Source organism: Pseudophryne corroboree, chromosome 9 (assembly GCF_028390025.1).
Source record: "Pseudophryne corroboree isolate aPseCor3 chromosome 9, aPseCor3.hap2, whole genome shotgun sequence".
Taxonomy (NCBI): domain Eukaryota; kingdom Metazoa; phylum Chordata; class Amphibia; order Anura; family Myobatrachidae; genus Pseudophryne; species Pseudophryne corroboree.
In genome coordinates this window covers 14,409,706-14,420,855 of record NC_086452.1, presented here as the reverse complement: position 1 = coordinate 14,420,855, position 11,150 = coordinate 14,409,706, and the positions used below count along the sequence as shown (strand labels likewise).

The 11,150-nt window shown below is 47.1% G+C and overlaps 1 long non-coding RNA gene across 1 annotated transcript; it reads left to right on the top strand.

Moving 5' to 3' along the window:
- The first annotated feature begins 287 nt into the window (after positions 1-287).
- LOC134956630 (uncharacterized) lies at positions 288-1,186 on the top strand. Its single transcript, XR_010186033.1, has 3 exons — positions 288-362; positions 750-829; positions 1,092-1,186. It is a non-coding gene; the product is annotated as an uncharacterized LOC134956630 (long non-coding RNA).
- Positions 1,187-11,150: the final 9,964 nt, after the last annotated feature.

Sequence of the window (11,150 nt, the reverse complement as noted above, 5' to 3'; positions counted from 1 at the left end):
ATGTACACAATGCCCACTGGTAGCAGTGTCACTTATACACACAATGGCCGCGTATACACACAGTGCCCACAGGTAGCAGAGTTAATTCTACACACAATGGCCACAATCCTCCCCCTTACGGAAAAGGTCCCTTAGCCCACTTGATTCTAGCATCTACCCTGCTGTAACGCTGAGGAGAATCCTGATCAGTGCAGGAACTCCTCAGCAGCATCTGCTGTGCTCCGATTGGCTGAGTGACACATCACACACAGTCACTCAGCCAATCAGAGCACAGACACTCCCACCCACACACAGACCAGCAACTACCCGGGCAGCAGGCTGAAGAATGATATTGCAGCCAGGAACTCAACACAGGAGAGATGGTTAGTCACCTGTCAGTGTGTCACACACACATACATGTGTATAGTACTGTACAGGATAATTACTTTTATAAGTTTGATTTCCCCTCACCAAAACCTACAAGTTCCATCTCTGTCCAGCACCTCCTGTAACACCCTCCCTGCTCTTTTGCAGTATGTATAGTTATCTATACTATGTATACAATATGTACTCTGCATATATATGTATATTATGTACGTGTATTGTATGTGTGTGCTTTATGCATGTGTATTGTATGTGTGTGCTTTATATATATATATATATATATATATAATATACTATACGCTATATATGCATGTGTATTGTATGTGTGTGCTATATATATATATATATATATATATATATACTATACGCTATATATATGCATGCAGGGATGGTATCAGGATCTTTGTGATGGCAGCGGTCAGAATACAGACATCACCCTTACATGCCAAATCCTGACACCTGGAAGGTAAGTATACTAACCCTCATCTACTCCCCCACCTAACCCTCCCTTCCCGCAGCCTGACCCTAACTTTACTCGGTGATGCCTAAACCTAACCCCCCCCCCCCACACACACACACACCTGTAGCCTAAAGCTAACCTTTCCACCCCCGCAGCCTAACCATTCCCGGTGGTGCCTAATCCCGCCTCCCCAGAACTAACCCTCTTCCCGCAGCCTAATACTAACCCTCCCACAGCCTAAACCTTTCCCCTCCATCTCCTACCACAGCACACTTACGTTCGGGAGCCAGCAGTCGGGATTCCAGTGCCGGCATTTTTATCCATGTGGGGATCCCGCACCAGCATTCTGACCAATGTTGGTATTCCGGCATCAGCATTCCAAATGCCGATATCCTGAATGCCGGTATGTATAGTGTGTGTATATATATATATATATATATATATATATACACATACACAGTATATGTATGTATGTATGTATGTATGTATGTATGTGTATATATATATATATATATATATATATACATTTTTTCTATGTATACTATGTGTATGCATTACTGTTCTATGGCCCTCATTCCGAGTTGATCGCTCGCTAGCTACTTTTTGCAGCCGTGCAAATGCATAGTCGCCGCCCACGGGGGAGTGTATTTTCGCTTTGCAAGTGTGCGATCGCCTGTGCAGCTGAGCAGTACAAAAACATTTTTTGCCGTTTCAGAGTAGGTCTGAACTTACTCAGCCGCTGCGATCACTTCAGCCTGTCCGGTCCCGGAATTGACGTCAGACGCCCGCCCTGCAAACGCCTGGACACGCCTGCGTTTTCCCTACCACTCCCAGAAAACGGTCAGTTGACACCCATAAATGCCCTCTTTCTGTCAATCTCCTTGCGATCACCCGTGCGAATGGATTCGTCGCTAGAAGCATTGCCCAGCAATGATGCTGTTTGTACCCGTACGACGCGCATGCGCATTGCGGTGCATATGCATGCGCAGTAGTACCCTGATCAGCAGCATGCGATCAACTCGGAATGACCCCATACATACAGATGCGTCCGTCTACACTGATGCTCGCAGCACAGCTACAGTGTGTACAGGGTGCCAGCCAGGGTTGGATTAATAATGGGGCAGATGTAGCCCTGCTGGAGACAGGAGGAAAAAAAATCCAGCTGCCAGCGGGCACTTGAGGTCCCGCTCACTCGCACTGCAACTAATCTCTCCCCCTGCCATCCAGCAAAAATTAACCTCGCACGGGGTTCTTCAAATGCCGGCAACACTGTTAAAATTGGTGGTTGCAGTAGAAGGCTTCATACGCCCTCCATGCGCCTCACAGTCACCTGGCTCCTCCTCATGAAGTGTGATTCCACACCAAGCGCTGCCAAACCACCAGTGCACCAGGGGCAGTTAAGCTGTGCTTACCCTCAGCTCTGTGAAGGCGGCCCGCGTGATTGTGACAGGGCTGCTTGTTATCAGGCGAGAGCCTGAGCTATGCAGTCAAACTAAAAGTCTCAGCCCTGGTGCAGTGGGAAGGAGCGCTGACGTCTCAGGCCCCAAAGAGTTTTGGGAGAGCACAGAGCCACTGCTTTGGCCCCTGTCTCAACTACCTGCCCCTCCCAGGTGAGAAGGCAATTAGAGATGAGCGCCTGAAATTTTTCGGGTTTTGTGTTTTGGTTTTGGGTTCGGTTCCGCGGCCGTGTTTTGGGTTCGAACGCGTTTTGGCAAAACCTCACCGAATTTTTTTTGTCGGATTCGGGTGTGTTTTGGATTCGGGTGTTTTTTTCAAAAAACACTAAAAAACAGCTTAAATCATAGAATTTGGGGGTCATTTTGATCCCAAAGTATTATTAACCTCAAAAACCATAATTTACACTCATTTTCAGTCTATTCTGAATACCTCACACCTCACAGTCACAATATTATTTTTAGTCCTAAAATTTGCACCGAGGTCGCTGTGTGAGTAAGATAAGCGACCCTAGTGGCCGACACAAACACCGGGCCCATCTAGGAGTGGCACTGCAGTGTCACGCAGGATGTCCCTTCCAAAAAACCCTCCCCAAACAGCACATGACGCAAAGAAAAAAAGAGGCGCAATGAGGTAGCTGTGTGAGTAAGATTAGCGACCCTAGTGGCCGACACAAACACCGGGCCCATCTAGGAGTGGCACTGCAGTGTCACGCAGGATGGCCCTTCCAAAAAACCCTCCCCAAACAGCACATGACGCAAAGAAAAAAAGAGGCGCAATGAGGTAGCTGTGTGAGTAAGATTAGCGACCCTAGTGGCCGACACAAACACCGGGCCCATCTAGGAGTGGCACTGCAGTGTCACGCAGGATGTCCCTTCCAAAAAACCCTCCCCAAACAGCACATGACGCAAAGAAAAAAAGAGGCGCAATGAGGTAGCTGACTGTGTGAGTAAGATTAGCGACCCTAGTGGCCGACACAAACACCGGGCCCATCTAGGAGTGGCACTGCAGTGTCACGCAGGATGTCCCTTCCAAAAAACCCTCCCCAATCAGCACATGATGCAAAGAAAAAGAAAAGAAAAAAGAGGTGCAAGATGGAATTGTCCTTGGGCCCTCCCACCCACCCTTATGTTGTATAAACAAAACAGGACATGCACACTTTAACCAACCCATCATTTCAGTGACAGGGTCTGCCACACGACTGTGACTGATATGACGGGTTGGTTTGGACCCCCCCCAAAAAAGAAGCAATTAATCTCTCCTTGCACAAACTGGCTCTACAGAGGCAAGATGTCCACCTCATCTTCACCCTCCGATATATCACCGTGTACATCCCCCTCCTCACAGATTATCAATTCGTCCCCACTGGAATCCACCATCTCAGCTCCCTGTGTACTTTGTGGAGGCAATTGCTGCTGGTCAATGTCTCCGCGGAGGAATTGATTATAATTCATTTTAATGAACATCATCTTCTCCACATTTTCTGGATGTAACCTCGTACGCCGATTGCTGACAAGGTGAGCGGCGGCACTAAACACTCTTTCGGAGTACACACTTGTGGGAGGGCAACTTAGGTAGAATAAAGCCAGTTTGTGCAAGGGCCTCCAAATTGCCTCTTTTTCCTGCCAGTATAAGTACGGACTGTGTGACGTGCCTACTTGGATGCGGTCACTCATATAATCCTCCACCATTCTATCAATGTTGAGAGAATCATATGCAGTGACAGTAGACGACATGTCCGTAATCGTTGTCAGGTCCTTCAGTCCGGACCAGATGTCAGCATCAGCAGTCGCTCCAGACTGCCCTGCATCACCGCCAGCGGGTGGGCTCGGAATTCTGAGCCTTTTCCTCGCACCCCCAGTTGCGGGAGAATGTGAAGGAGGAGATGTTGACAGGTCGCGTTCCGCTTGACTTGACAATTTTGTCACCAGCAGGTCTTTCAACCCCAGCAGACTTGTGTCTGCCGGAAAGAGAGATCCAAGGTAGGCTTTAAATCTAGGATCGAGCACGGTGGCCAAAATGTAGTGCTCTGATTTCAACAGATTGACCACCCGTGAATCCTTGTTAAGCGAATTAAGGGCTGCATCCACAAGTCCCACATGCCTAGCGGAATCGCTCCCTTTTAGCTCCTTCTTCAATGCCTCCAGCTTCTTCTGCAAAAGCCTGATGAGGGGAATGACCTGACTCAGGCTGGCAGTGTCTGAACTGACTTCACGTGTGGCAAGTTCAAAGGGCATCAGAACCTTGCACAACGTTGAAATCATTCTCCACTGCACTTGAGACAGGTGCATTCCACCTCCTATATCGTGCTCAATTGTATAGGCTTGAATGGCCTTTTGCTGCTCCTCCAACCTCTGAAGCATATAGAGGGTTGAATTCCACCTCGTTACCACTTCTTGCTTCAGATGATGGCAGGGCAGGTTCAGTAGTTTTTGGTGGTGCTCCAGTCTTCTGTACGTGGTGCCTGTACGCCGAAAGTGTCCCGCAATTCTTCTGGCCACCGACAGCATCTCTTGCACGCCCCTGACGTTTTTTAAAAAATTCTGCACCACCAAATTCAAGGTATGTGCAAAACATGGGACGTGCTGGAATTTGCCCATATTTAATGCACACACAATATTGCTGGCGTTGTCCGATGCCACAAATCCACAGGAGAGTCCAATTGGGGTAAGCCATTCCGCGATGATCTTCCTCAGTTGCCGTAAGAGGTTTTCAGCTGTGTGCGTATTCTGGAAAGCGGTGATACAAAGCGTAGCCTGCCTAGGAAAGAGTTGGCGTTTGCGAGATGCTGCTACTGGTGCCGCCGCTGCTGTTCTTGCGGCGGGAGTCCATACATCTACCCAGTGGGCTGTCACAGTCATATAGTCCTGACCCTGCCCTGCTCCACTTGTCCACATGTCCGTGGTTAAGTGGACATTGGGTACAACTGCATTTTTTAGGACACTGGTGAGTCTTTTTCTGACGTCCGTGTACATTCTCGGTATCGCCTGCCTAGAGAAGTGGAACCTAGATGGTATTTGGTAACGGGGGCACACTGCCTCAATAAATTGTCTAGTTCCCTGTGAACTAACGGCGGATACCGGACGCACGTCTAACACCAACATAGTTGTCAAGGCCTCAGTTATCCGCTTTGCAGTAGGATGACTGCTGTGATATTTCATCTTCCTCGCAAAGGACTGTTGAACAGTCAATTGCTTACTGGAAGTAGTACAAGTGGGCTTACGACTTCCCCTCTGGGATGACCATCGACTCCCAGCGGCAACAACAGCAGCGCCAGCAGCAGTAGGCGTTACACGCAAGGATGCATCGGAGGAATCCCAGGCAGGAGAGGACTCGTCAGAATTGCCAGTGACATGGCCTGCAGGACTATTGGCATTCCTGGGGAAGGAGGAAATTGACACTGAGGGAGTTGGTGGGGTGGTTTGCGTGAGCTTGGTTACAAGAGGAAGGGATTTACTGGTCAGTGGACTGCTTCCGCTGTCACCCAAAGTTTTTGAACTTGTCACTGACTTATTATGAATGCGCTGCAGGTGACGTATAAGGGAGGATGTTCCGAGGTGGTTAACGTCCTTACCCCTACTTATTACAGCTTGACAAAGGGAACATACGGCTTGACACCTGTTGTCCGCATTTCTGGTGAAATACCTCCACACCGAAGAGCTGATTTTTTTGGTATTTTCACCTGGCATGTCAACGGCCATATTCCTCCCACGGACAACAGGTGTCTCCCCGGGTGCCTGACTTAAACAAACCACCTCACCATCAGAATCCTCCTGGTCAATTTCCTCCCCAGCGCCAGCAACACCCATATCCTCCTCATCCTGGTGTACTTCAACACTGACATCTTCAATCTGACTATCAGGAACTGGACTGCGGGTGCTCCTTCCAGCACCTGCAGGGGGCGTGCAAATGGTGGAAGGCGCATGCTCTTCACGTCCAGTGTTGGGAAGGTCAGGCATCGCAACCGACACAATTGGACTCTCCTTGTGGATTTGGGATTTCGAAGAATGCACAGTTCTTTGCTGTGCTGCTTTTGCCAGCTTGAATTTTTTCATTTTTCTAGCGAGAGGCTGAGTGCTTCCATCCTCATGTGAAGCTGAACCACTAGCCATGAACATAGGCCAGGGCCTCAGCCGTTCCTTGCCACTCCGTGTGGTAAATGGCATATTGGCAAGTTTACGCTTCTCCTCCGACAATTTTATTTTAGGTTTTGGAGTCCTTTTTTTTCTGATATTTGGTGTTTTGGATTTGACATGCTCTGTACTATGACATTGGGCATCGGCCTTGGCAGACGACGTTGCTGGCATTTCATCGTCTCGGCCATGACTAGTGGCAGCAGCTTCAGCACGAGGTGGAAGTGGATCTTGATCTTTCCCTAATTTTGGAACCTCAACATTTTTGTTCTCCATATTTTAATAGGCACAACTAAAAGGCACCTCAGGTAAACAATGGAGATGGATACTAGTATACAATTATGGACTGCCTGCCGACTGCAGACACAGAGGAAGCCACAGCCGTGAACTACCGTACTGTACTGTGTCTGCAGCTAATATAGACTGGTTGATAAAGAGAAGATGTCTATGTAACTATGTATGTATAAAGAAGACTGAAAAAAATCCACGGTTAGGTGGTATACAATTATGGACGGACTGCCTGCCGAGTGCAGACACAGAGGTAGCCACAGCCGTGAACTACCGTACTGTACTGTGTCTGCAGCTAATATAGACTGGTTGATAAAGAGAAGATGTCTATGTAACTATGTATGTATAAAGAAGACTGAAAAAAATCCACGGTTAGGTGGTATACAATTATGGACGGACTGCCTGCCGAGTGCAGACTCAGAGGTAGCCACAGCCGTGAACTACCGTACTGTACTGTGTCTGCAGCTAATATAGACTGGTTGATAAAGAGAAGATGTCTATGTAACTATGTATGTATAAAGAAGACTGAAAAAAATCCACGGTTAGGTGGTATACAATTATGGACGGACTGCCTGCCGAGTGCAGACACAGAGGTAGCCACAGCCGTGAACTACCGTACTGTACTGTGTCTGCAGCTAATATAGACTGGTTGATAAAGAGAAGATGTCTATGTAACTATGTATGTATAAAGAAGAATGAAAAAAACCCACGGTTAGGTGGTATACAATTATGGACGGACTGCCTGCCGAGTGCAGACACAGAGGTAGCCACAGCCGTGAACTACCGTACTGTACTGTGTCTGCAGCTAATATAGACTGGTTGATAAAGAGAAGATGTCTATGTAACTATGTATGTATAAAGAAGAATGAAAAAAAACCACGGTTAGGTGGTATACAATTATGGACGGACTGCCTGCCGAGTGCAGACACAGAGGTAGCCACAGCCGTGAACTACCGTACTGTACTGTGTCTGCAGCTAATATAGACTGGTTGATAAAGAGAAGATGTCTATGTAACTATGTATGTATAAAGAAGAATGAAAAAAATCCACGGTTAGGTGGTATTACAATTATGGACGGACTGCCTGCCGAGTGCAGAGACACAGAGGTAGCCACAGCCGTGAACTACCGTACTGTGTCTGCTGCGACTGGATGATAAATGATATAAAAAATATATATATATCACTACTGCAGCCGGACAGGTATATATTATATATTATATAATGACTGACCTGCTGGACACTGTCTGTCAGCAGAATGAGTTTTATTTTTATAGAATAAAAAAAAAAAAAAACACACAAGTGAAGTCACACGACGAGTGTTTAACTTTTTCAGGCAATCACAATATAAGTATACTACTAACTATACTGGTGGTCAGTGTGGTCAGGTCACTGGTCAGTCACACTGGCAGTGGCACTCCTGCAGCAAAAGTGTGCACTGTTTAATTTTAATATAATATGTACTCCTGGCTCCTGCTATAACCTATAACTGGCACTGCAGTAGTGCTCCCCAGTCTCCCCCACAATTATAAGCTGTGTGAGCTGAGCAGTCAGACAGATATATAATATATATAGATGATGCAGCACACTGGCCTGAGCCTGAGCAGTGCACACAGATATGGTATGTGACTGACTGAGTCACTGTGTGTATCGCTTTTTTCAGGCAGAGAACGGATATATTAAATAAACTGCACTGTGTGTCTGGTGGTCACTCACTATATAATATATTATGTACTCCTGGCTCCTGCTATAACCTATAACTGGCACTGCAGTAGTGCTCCCCAGTCTCCCCCACAATTATAAGCTGTGTGAGCTGAGCAGTCAGACAGATATATATAATATTATATATTGATAACAGATGATGCAGCACACTGGCCTGAGCCTGAGCAGTGCACACAGATATGGTATGTGACTGACTGAGTCACTGTGTGTATCGCTTTTTTCAGGCAGAGAACGGATATATTAAATAAACTGCACTGTGTGTCTGGTGGTCACTCACTATATAATATATTATGTACTCCTGGCTCCTGCTATAACCTATAACTGGCACTGCAGTAGTGCTCCCCAGTCTCCCCCACAATTATAAGCTGTGTGAGCTGAGCAGTCAGACAGATATATATAATATTATATATAGATAATAGATGATGCAGCACACTGGCCTGAGCCTGAGCAGTGCACACAGATATGGTATGTGACTGACTGAGTCACTGTGTGTATCGCTTTTTTCAGGCAGAGAACGGATATATTAAATAAACTGCACTGTGTGTCTGGTGGTCACTCACTATATAATATATTATGTACTCCTGGCTCCTGCTATAACCTATAACTGGCACTGCAGTAGTGCTCCCCAGTCTCCCCCACAATTATAAGCTGTGTGAGCTGAGCAGTCAGACAGATATATATAATATTATATATAGATAATAGATGATGCAGCACACTGGCCTGAGCCTGAGCAGTGCACACAGATATGGTATGTGACTGAGTCACTGTGTGCTGTGTATCGCTTTTTTCAGGCAGAGAACGGATTATAAAGTAAACTGCACTGTCCTCACTAGTAAACTCTCTCCACTCAGTCTCTACACTTCTACAGTAACAGTACTCCTCCTAGTCAGCTCCAGTAAATCTCTCTCAGTCTCTTATAATCTAAATGGAGAGGACGCCAGCCACGTCCTCTCCCTATCAATCTCAATGCACGTGTGAAAATGGCGGCGACGCGCGGCTCCTTATATAGAATCCGAGTCTCGCGATAGAATCCGAGCCTCGCGAGAATCCGACAGCGTCATGATGACGTTCGGGCGCGCTCGGGTTAACCGAGCAAGGCGGGAAGATCCGAGTCGCTCGGACCCGTGAAAAAAAACATGAAGTTCTGGCGGGTTCGGATTCAGAGAAACCGAACCCGCTCATCTCTAAAGGCAATCTCTGCGATTGCAAGCTCTGTGGGCAAGGAACCTGCACACTTAAATCTGAATTTTGAATCATATTATTTGATTTTGGGGATGTGTGATACGTACTAGGTGGCAAGTTGTAGGTGAGGTCTCTCTGATGGTACCTGTGTAGTGGAATAACAAGCTCTAGGGGTATATTTACTAAGGTCCCGATTTTGACCGAGATGCCGTTTTTTCATCAAAGTGTCATCTCGGTAATTTACTAAGCAATAATCACGGCAGTGATGAGGGCATTCGTAATTTTTTGGAAGTCCAACAAAAAAAATACGAATGAATACACCATCGGTCAAAACGCGGCTGTTTAAGTATGAATCTCGGTAATTTACTAAGAAGTGCAAAGCAAAAAAAAAAACAAACACTGCCGTGAAAAAATACAACTCGTAAAAAAGTGCTAAAAAAAAACAGACCTGCTTTTTTAATCCGTGATTGTATAGGCATGCAGGGATCCATGAGATCCGTGCATGTATATCAGTGGGAAGGGGTGGGAAAGTGGTTATTTTCTTTAAAAAAATTGCGTGGGGTCCCCCCTCCTAAGCATAACCAGCCTCGGGCTCTTTGAGCCGATCCTGGTTGCAGAAATATGGTGAAAAAATTGACAGGGGTTCCCCCATATTTAAGCAACCAGCATCGGGCTCTGCGCCTGGTCCTGGTTCCAAAAATACGGGGGACAAAAAGAGTAGGGGTCCCCCGTATTTTTAAAACCAGCACCGGGCTCCACTAGCTGGACAGATAATGCCACAGCCGGGGGTCACTTTTATATAGTGCCCTGCGGCCGTGGCATCAAAAATCCAACTAGTCACCCCTGGCCGGGGTACCCTGGGGGAGTGGGGACCCCTTCAATCAAGGGGTCCCCCCCCCCCCAGCCACCCAAGGGCCAGGGGTGAAGCCCGAGGCTGTCCCCCCCATCCAATTGGCTGCGGATGGGGGGCTGATAGCCTTTTGTGAAAATGAAAAGATATTGTTTTTAGTAGCAGTACTACAAGGCCCAGCAAGCCTCCCCCGCATGCTGGTACTTGGAGAACCACAAGTACCAGCATGCGGCGGCAAAACGGGCCCGCTGGTACCTGTAGTACTACTACTAAAAAAATACCCAAAAAAAGACAAGACACACACACCTTGAAAGTAAAGATTTATTACATACATCCACACAAACATACATACATACTTACCTTATGTTCACACGAGGATCGGTCCTCTTCTCCAGTAGAATCCAAGGGGTACCTGTTGAATAAATTATACTCACCAGCTCCAGGGTCCCAGGCTCCTCGTAGCATCCATTTGTAATCCACGTACTTGATTAAAAAAAAAAAACGGAGAGCCGAGCCACGCACTGAAAGGGGACCCATGTTTTCACATGGGCCCCCTTTCCCCGAATGCCAGAAACCCACTCTGACTGATGTCTAAGTTGGTTTCTTCAGCCAATCAGGGAGCGCCACGTTGTAGCACCCTCCTGATCGGCTGTGTGCTCCTGTACTGTCTGACAGGCGGCACACGGCAGTGTTACAATGT